General features: G+C 40.5%; 1 pseudogene; it reads right to left on the bottom strand.

Annotated features, from left to right (window-relative positions):
• Positions 1–235: 235 nt before the first annotated feature.
• On the bottom strand, positions 236–1036 carry LOC107531641 (large ribosomal subunit protein eL8 pseudogene; annotated as a pseudogene).
• Positions 1037–7962: the final 6926 nt, after the last annotated feature.

Consider the following 7962-nt stretch of genomic DNA (forward strand, 5'->3'; position numbering starts at 1 on the left):
AATTTGATATCTGGTATTGTGATACCTTCATCTTTGTAGTTCTTTCTCAAGATTGCCATGGCTATTTGCGTTCTTTTCTGGTTCCATATAAATTTTTAGAGTGTTTGTTACAGATCTCTTAAATATGTCATTGGTATTTTAATAGGGATTGCACTGAATTTTAAAAAATATTTTTTTCACTGGCTTAAGGTGACTTTTTATTAGTTTTATGTTCAGAAAACTTAATAGTGTAAACTTAGCCCAACTTGGTGGCCAGCTCTTTAACCTTGGCCTTTTCTAGCTTTGTAATGAGAGTCACCAACTTTGGACCCAGGATGTTGCCTCCCCAGTGGTGGTGGATCTCATTATATCTGTTGTTGTAATTCGTCCATATGGCTTCCATCAGCTTAGCTAGAGCTCATTTGTTATCCAGTCTAACCCGTGAGAATGCAACAGTGGTGGAGTTGTTCCTGTGGGCTAGATGCCCAGCCTGACCTTCCCCTTGATAATGCAGTAAGGAACTTCCATCTTACCACACAAGAAAGGCAAGGAGAACAATCAGCTTGAGATGATCCACATCTTGTGCAATCACCACCAACTGGGCATTCTTGATTTCTACCAGGGTGGTGACAATATTAACCATTGCTTGAAGGACAAGTGGCCTCTTGGTGGGGGCATCACTTTTGCTGGAAACTTTTCTCTCAGTTCAAGTCAACAATCGCTGCTTCTTTTCTTGTTTTGTCTCTGGCCTGTACTTGCGGGCCAGCTTAAGCAGCTGAGTAGCTGTTTGGTGGTCCAAGGCCTGGGTTAACTGTTTAGTGGCAGGAGGCACTTTCAGATGCTTATAGAGAATAACCCTTTGCTGTTGCAGCTGAATGTAGCAGGGACATTTGACAAAGCAGGTGAGGTTCCTTTTGGTTTGGATGTCCTGTCCAATGCCAAAATTCCTGGGTCTTTTCTGCAAAAGGGGATTGACCACCTTCTTGGCCTCCTACTTCTTCATGACAGCAGGGGCTCATGCTACTTTCTACCCCTTGGCCTTCTTTCCTTTCGGCATCTTATGTGGCAGGAGGAGAGAAGGATAGCATTGAATATATAGATTGCTTTGGGTAGTATGGACATTTTAATTATGTTAATTTTACCAATCCATGAACATGGTATATTCTTCCACTTGTTTATATCTTCTATCTGTTTTTTCAATGTCCTGTAGTTTTGCAAGAACGGGTATTTTATCTCCTTAGTTAAGTTTATTGCTAAGTATCTTAATTTTTTTTGTTGCTTTGGTAAATGAGATTGTTTTTTCAGTTTCTTTTCTGTGAGTTCATTATTGGTGTATAAAAAGGCCATCAGTTTCTGGTTCTCTATTTTGTATCTTGCTACATTGCCAAATACATTTATTAAATCTAGTAGTTTTTTGGTGAAGTCTTTAGGGTTTTCTTTGTAGAGTGTCATGTGATCTTCAAATAATGACAGTTTTAATTCCTCATTTACTACTTGGATGTTTTTTATTGTTTATTCTTGTCTTGTCACTATGGTTAGGACTTCCAGTACTATGTAGAATATGAGTGGTGAGAGCAGACAGCCATGTATTTTTCATCTTCTTAGAGGAAAGAATTTTATTTTGGCCCATTGAGTATGATGTTAAATGTAGGTTTGTCATACATGGCCTTTATTATTTTGAGGTATGATACCTCTATTCCCACTTTGCTGAGTTTTTATCAAAAATGGATGTTGGATTTTGATTAATAATTTTTCTGCATCAACAGATGTAATCATGTAATTTTTATCTTTCAATCTGTTTATGTGATATGTCACATTTATGGATTTGTGAATATTGTACCTGCATTGCATCCTTTGAATAAATTCCTCTTGGTCATGGTGTAAGATCTTTTTAATATGTTGCTGGATCTGATTTGCTAATATTTGTTGAGGAATTTAGTACCTATGTTCATTAGGGATATTGGCCTGTAATTCTTATTCTTTGTGGTGTCCTTATCTAGTTTTGGATTTAGACTAATGCTGGTCTCATAAATAGAGCTTGGAAGTATTCTTTCCTCTTGGATTTTTTGGAATAGTTTGAGGAGCATAGGTGTTCGTTCTTCTTTGAATGTTGGGTAAAACTACCCTGTGAAACCATCTGGACAGGGGCTTTTGTGTGCTAGAACTTAGGTTTTTTTTTTTTTTTTTTTTTTTTATTACTGCTTCAACTTCATCAGTAGTTATTGGTCTATTCAGGTTTTCTGGTCCTTCCTGATTAAGTTTTTGAAGATTGTATTTTTCTAGGAATTTGTCCATTTCATCAAGGTTCTCCAGCTTGTTGGCATATAGTTGTTCATAGTATTTTCTTGCAAGCCTTTGTATTTTTGTTGGGTCAGTTGTTAATTCACCTCATTTGTTTCTGATTTTGTTTATTTGGTCCTCCCTCTTTCTTTATGAATCTGGCTGAAGGTTCATCAATCTTGTTTATCTTTCCAAAGAACCATCTCTTGGTTTCATTGATCTTTTGTATTTTTTTTAGTTTGTATGCTATTTATTTCTGCTTTGATCTTTATTATTTTCTTCGTTCTACTTACTCTGAGCTTATCTTGTTCTCTTTCTAAGTCTTTAAATTGTAGGGTTAGTTGGTTTATTAGAAATTTCTCTTTAAAAAAAAATGTTTATTGATTTCAGAGAGAGGAAAGAAGAGGGTGAAGGAGAAAGAAACATCAATAATGAGAAAGTCATCATTGATCCGCTGCCTCCTGCATGTCCCCGACTGGGCATCGAGCCCACAACCAGGGCATGTGCCCTGACCAGGAATCGAACTATGATCTCCACAATCCTAAAGCCAATGCTCAACCACTGAGCACACTGGCTGGCCTCTTCTTTTTTGAGGTAGGCATGTAAAGCTATGAACTTCCTTCTCAGGAATGCTTTCATTGTGTCCCATAGATTTGGAGTTATTGTGTGTTCATTTTTATTTCCACAAAATTTTTTTCTCTTCCTTGACCTCTTTGGAAATCAATTCATTGTTTTATAACATCTTATTTAGCTTCCATGTGTTTGAACATTTTTAGTGTTTTTATTGTAGTTGATTTTAAATTTCATTTTATTGTGATCCATGAAGATGATTGATAGGATTTCAATATTCTTGGACTTGTAAAGACTTTGTGTTTTTTTCATAACATGTGGTCTATCCTTTAGAATGTTTCATATGCATTTGAGAAGAATGTATATTCTGTAGCTTTGCAGTGAAATGTTCTGTAAATGTCAATTAATTCCATCTGATCTAGTATGTCATTTATGATCACTGTGTCCTTGTTGATTTTTTTGTCTAGAAGTCTACCCAGTGATGTCAATGGGGTATTAAATCTCCTTCTATGATTGTATTGGTGTCAATCTCTCCCTTAAGGTCTTCCAGAAGTTTTTTTTATATATTTGGGTGCTCCTATATTGGGTGCAGGTATGTTTACCAGGGTTACATCCTCTTTTTGGATAGATCCCTTTATTATTATGTAGTGATCTTCATTGTCTCTTATTATGGCTTTCATTTTGAAATTTATTTTTTCAGATATGAGTTTTGCTCCCTTACCTTTTTTTTTTTTCCCCATTTCCCTTTGCATGGAAAAATGTTTCCCATCACTTCACTTTCACCCTCTGTGGTACATTTTTGCTGAGGTGGCTCTCTTGTAGGTATCATACACATGGGTTATGTTTTTTTTATCTATTCAGCTACCCTATGTTTTTAGATTGGAGCCTTTAGGCCATTTACACTTAAGGTCATTATTGATAAGTACTTATTTATGGCCATTTTTTCTTTATATCTGTTTTCCACTCTTTCTCTAATTTCTTCTTCTTTTAATACCAAACCCTTTAGCATTTCTTTTTTAAAAAATATATCTTTATTGATTTCATACAGAGGAAGAGAGCAAGAGAGAGTTAGAAACATCAATGAGATTCATTGATCAGCTGCCTCCTGCACTCCCCCAACTGGGGATCGAGCCCGCAACCTGGGCATGCACCCTGACTGAGAATCGAACCTTGATCTTCTGGATCATAGGTCTATGCTCAACCAGTGAGCCATGCCCGGCTGGGCCCTTTAACATTTCTTGAAGTGCTGTTTTGGTAGTAATAAAATCCTTTAGCCTTTTTTTGTCTGTGATGCTCTTTATTCCACCTTCAGTTTTGAATGACAGCCTTGCTGGATAGAGCAGTCTTGGAATCAGTCTCTTGCTTTTCATTTCTTATATACTTCATGACACTCCCTTCTTACCTGCATGCCACTCCCTTCTTACCTGAAGTGTTTCTATTGAGATATCAGCTGACAATCTATTGTAAGCTTCCTTGTAGGTATTCTGCCTCTCTCTTACTGATTTAAGAGTCTTCATGTTTAATGTTTGCTATTTTAATTATTTTTTAAATTTATCTTTATTGTTGAAAGTATTACAGGCATCCAATTTTTCCCTCCCATTGACCCTCTCCACTTCATTCCCACCCCCTCCCCAGGCCTTCACCCTGTCACTGTCTGTGTCCATGGGTTTTGTGTATATGCATATAACTTCTTTGTTTAATCTCTTCCCACCCTCCACCCCCCTTCACTCATCCCTCTGAAATATGATAGTCTGTTACATGCGTCAATGTCTCTGGATCTATTTAGTTCATCATATTCTTTAGTTCATTAGCTTCTTGTTAAAGAAGACCCTTCAACATTTCCTGTAGTGCTGGTTTGGTGGTGATGAACTCCTTTAGCTTTTCCTTGTCTGAGAAGCTCTTTATCTGACCTTCAATTCTAAATGATATCTTTGCTGGGTAGAGTAATCTTGGTTGTAGTTCCATGTTTTTCATCACTTTGAATATTTCTTGCCACTCCCTTCTGGCCTGCAAAGTTTCTGTTGAGAAATCAGCTGACAGTGGTATGGGCGCTCCCTTGTATGTAATTAATTGCTTTTCTCTTCCTGTTTTTAAGATTCTCTCTTTGTCTTTAACCTTTGGAATTTTAATTATGATGTGTCTTGCTGTAACCTTCTTTGGGTTCTTGTTTGGAAACCCCTGTGCTTCCTAGACTTGTAAGTCTATTTCTTTCCCCAGGTAGGGAAAGTTTTCTGTAATTATTTTTTCAAATAAGTTTTCAATTTCTTGCTCTCTCTTCTCCTTCTGGCATGCCAATAATATGAATGTTGGGCCTCTTGCAGTTGTCCCAGAAGCTCCTTATGCTATCTTCATATTTCTGGATTCTTTTTTCTTTTTGCTCTTCTGGTTGGATGTTTTTTGTTTCTTTGTGTTCCGAATTGCTGATTTGATTCTCAGTGTCCTCTACTCTACTGTTGATTCTCTGTAAATTATTCTTCATTTCAGTTCATGTAGCCTTCATTTCAAATTGGTACTTTATTATGTCATCGATTTTCTCAATTTTTTTCTTCATAGTCTTACTAATATCCTTGAGGATCCTTATAGCCATTATTCTGAACTCTGTATCTGTTAGCTTGTTTGGATCTATTTCATTTAGTTCCTTTTCTAGAGATTTCTTCTGTTCTTTCCTTTGTGACATGTTTCTTTGCCTCCTCATTTTGGTTGCTTCTTGGTGTTTGTTTCTATGTATTAAGTAGAGCTACTATGTCTCCTGGAATTTGCAGTGGCTTTGTGTAGTAGGTGTCCTGTAGGGTCCAGTGACTCAGCCTCTCCAGTCACCTGAGATGGGCCTTCTAGGTGCTCCCCTGTGTGGGCTGAGTGCACTGTTTTGTTGTAGTTGAGCCTTGGTTGCTGTTGGCATCACTGGGAGGAATTGACCCCAGACCAATCAGCTGTGAGGACCAGCTGCAACTACGCCCAGAGAGCTGCTGTGCTGGAGACACTTTTATGGAGCAGTATTTACTTCAGTGGAGCTTTGGTGTTCACCAAGTGTGCTCCTTGAGTTTGTCACTTATGGATGTGGTAGGGTTGTAATCCAGCGTGGTTGAGTTTGACCATCAGATGCACTAACTCTGAGGCCTCTGGGGAGGTGCAAAGTAAACCTGTCCCATTGCCTTGCTCAGGGCCACTCAGCATGAGCTACACAGCAAACCGTAGTTGGCTGCTACTTGTGGTGAGCTGGGAGGTGTCGAGGAGAAGCCAAGCTATGAGCCAATGCAGGCTGCCGCTAGTGCCAGGTCTGGCGCCACTTATCAGGCCACATGGTGCACTCTGCTGCTTGTTTGAGAGATTTTAAGGAAGTCTTAAACATGAGGCTCCAGAGGCCACTTACAGAGAAAAGCCACTGGAAATGGCTTGGATGAGCCTGCAAGTAGGGAGGGTCAGGGCCTCTGGGAATCACAGAGGCAGGGCCAAAGGTGTGAGCCAGGTGCTGGCAATTCAAATATGGTGCCTGCCCACCTGCTGTGTGTGGGGAGGACTCACCAAAGGAGCAATGGCCTCTGCCAGCTCTTCTGCCTGGGAGAAAGCTGCCCCTCCACCTCTTGCCCTAACCTCAGGCAGGTTAGTTCCTCCCTAAGTGTCCCAGGTTCCTTTCAAGCTGCTGCCCGGCGCTGGGGCTCAGAGGGAGCACGTCTGAGTGAGTCAGGGCACAGGCCCTTTAAGAGGAGCTGCTGAGTCTCCCGCAGCCTCCTCGACCCTCAGAGACAGTCCCTGCTGGTTTCACAGCCCAGAGTTGTGGGGACTTCTCTTCCTGGCCCTGGAGCCCTGGGCTGGGGGCCTGCTGAGGGGCTAGGACTGCTCCCTCCTCCGGGAAACCCCCAACACCAAGATTCCCTCTTGGGTTTCAACGGTGGCACCAGGTGTGGGCCCTGCGGCTGTGTTTCTGTGATTCAGCCCCGATCTGCCAGCATCTCCGCCCCTCTTACCCCTCTTGATGCTCCTTCAGTTCCCTGGTTGTAAGGCTTCTGGTCAGCCGGATCTCAGGAGGCTCTGAGTGATGGTGGTTTTGTATTTTAGTTGTAATTTTGATGTGGTTGCAGGAGGCAGCGGGTGCTGCTGTTACCTATGCTGCCATCTTGTTTTCCTCCGCCATTTTAATTATTGTGTGTCTAGTGGTAAGTCTTTTTGGATTCATCTTGATTGGGACTCTCAGTTTTTTCTGAACTTGAGTGACACTTTTCTACACCAAGTTAAGGATGTTTTCTGTCATTATTTCTTCAAATAGGTTATCCAATCTTTGCTTATATTCTTCTCCTTCCATAACACCTATGGTGTGGATGTTGTTACATTTTGTCCCATAGCTCAATTAAACTATCCTCCTCCTTTTTAATTTTTTTTTTCTAATTGCTTCTGATTGGGTGTTTTTTGTTTTTTTACCTTGTCTTCTAATTTGCTGATTCGGCCCTCAGCTTTTTCTAGTCTACAGGTTATTCTTTCCAGTGTGTTCTTCATTTCCAATAAATTCTTCTTCATGGTTTCTACATTTTTTTCAACCTGATGAAGTTCCCATTATGATCTTTATAGTTCTCATTAAGTTGCTTGTAATTCTCACTAAGTTGTTTGAACATCCTTATAACCATTACTTTGAACCTTATATCTGATAAATTGCTTGCCTCCATTTCATTTAGTTCTTTTTCTTGTGTTTACGCCTTTTCTTCCATTTGAGTTTTGTTTCTTCTTCTTCCCATTTTAGTTGGCTGGCTTTCTGGGAGCACCATGTCAAGGCTGCAGGGCTGGTGCAAAGCAGCATGTGGGTGGTCCTGTGGCACCAGAGCAGGTAGCCAGGTTGTGATAGCAGGCTTGTGCATGGGCAGCTGGCATTGGGTCAGGATTGTAAGACCAGGTGTACTATGTCAAGGCTGTAAGCCATGTAGGAAGACAGGCATTTATGCTGTGTCAAGCATTTGGGAAGGCAGGCAGGCAGTTCTGGTAATGTCAAGGAGGTGGCCCTGCACACCTCATTATGGAGCAGTCTAGGAATACTGGTAGACCGGACTTCCACATCATGGATTGGTCCAGGCAGGCAGGCTGGTATTCTGGGACATACACATCAAGGATGCCAGTCTAGGCAGTCAGGTCATGAGCTGAGTTTCT

Source organism: Miniopterus natalensis, chromosome X (genome assembly GCF_054644295.1).
Source record: "Miniopterus natalensis isolate mMinNat1 chromosome X, mMinNat1.hap1, whole genome shotgun sequence".
Lineage (NCBI taxonomy): Eukaryota > Metazoa > Chordata > Mammalia > Chiroptera > Miniopteridae > Miniopterus > Miniopterus natalensis.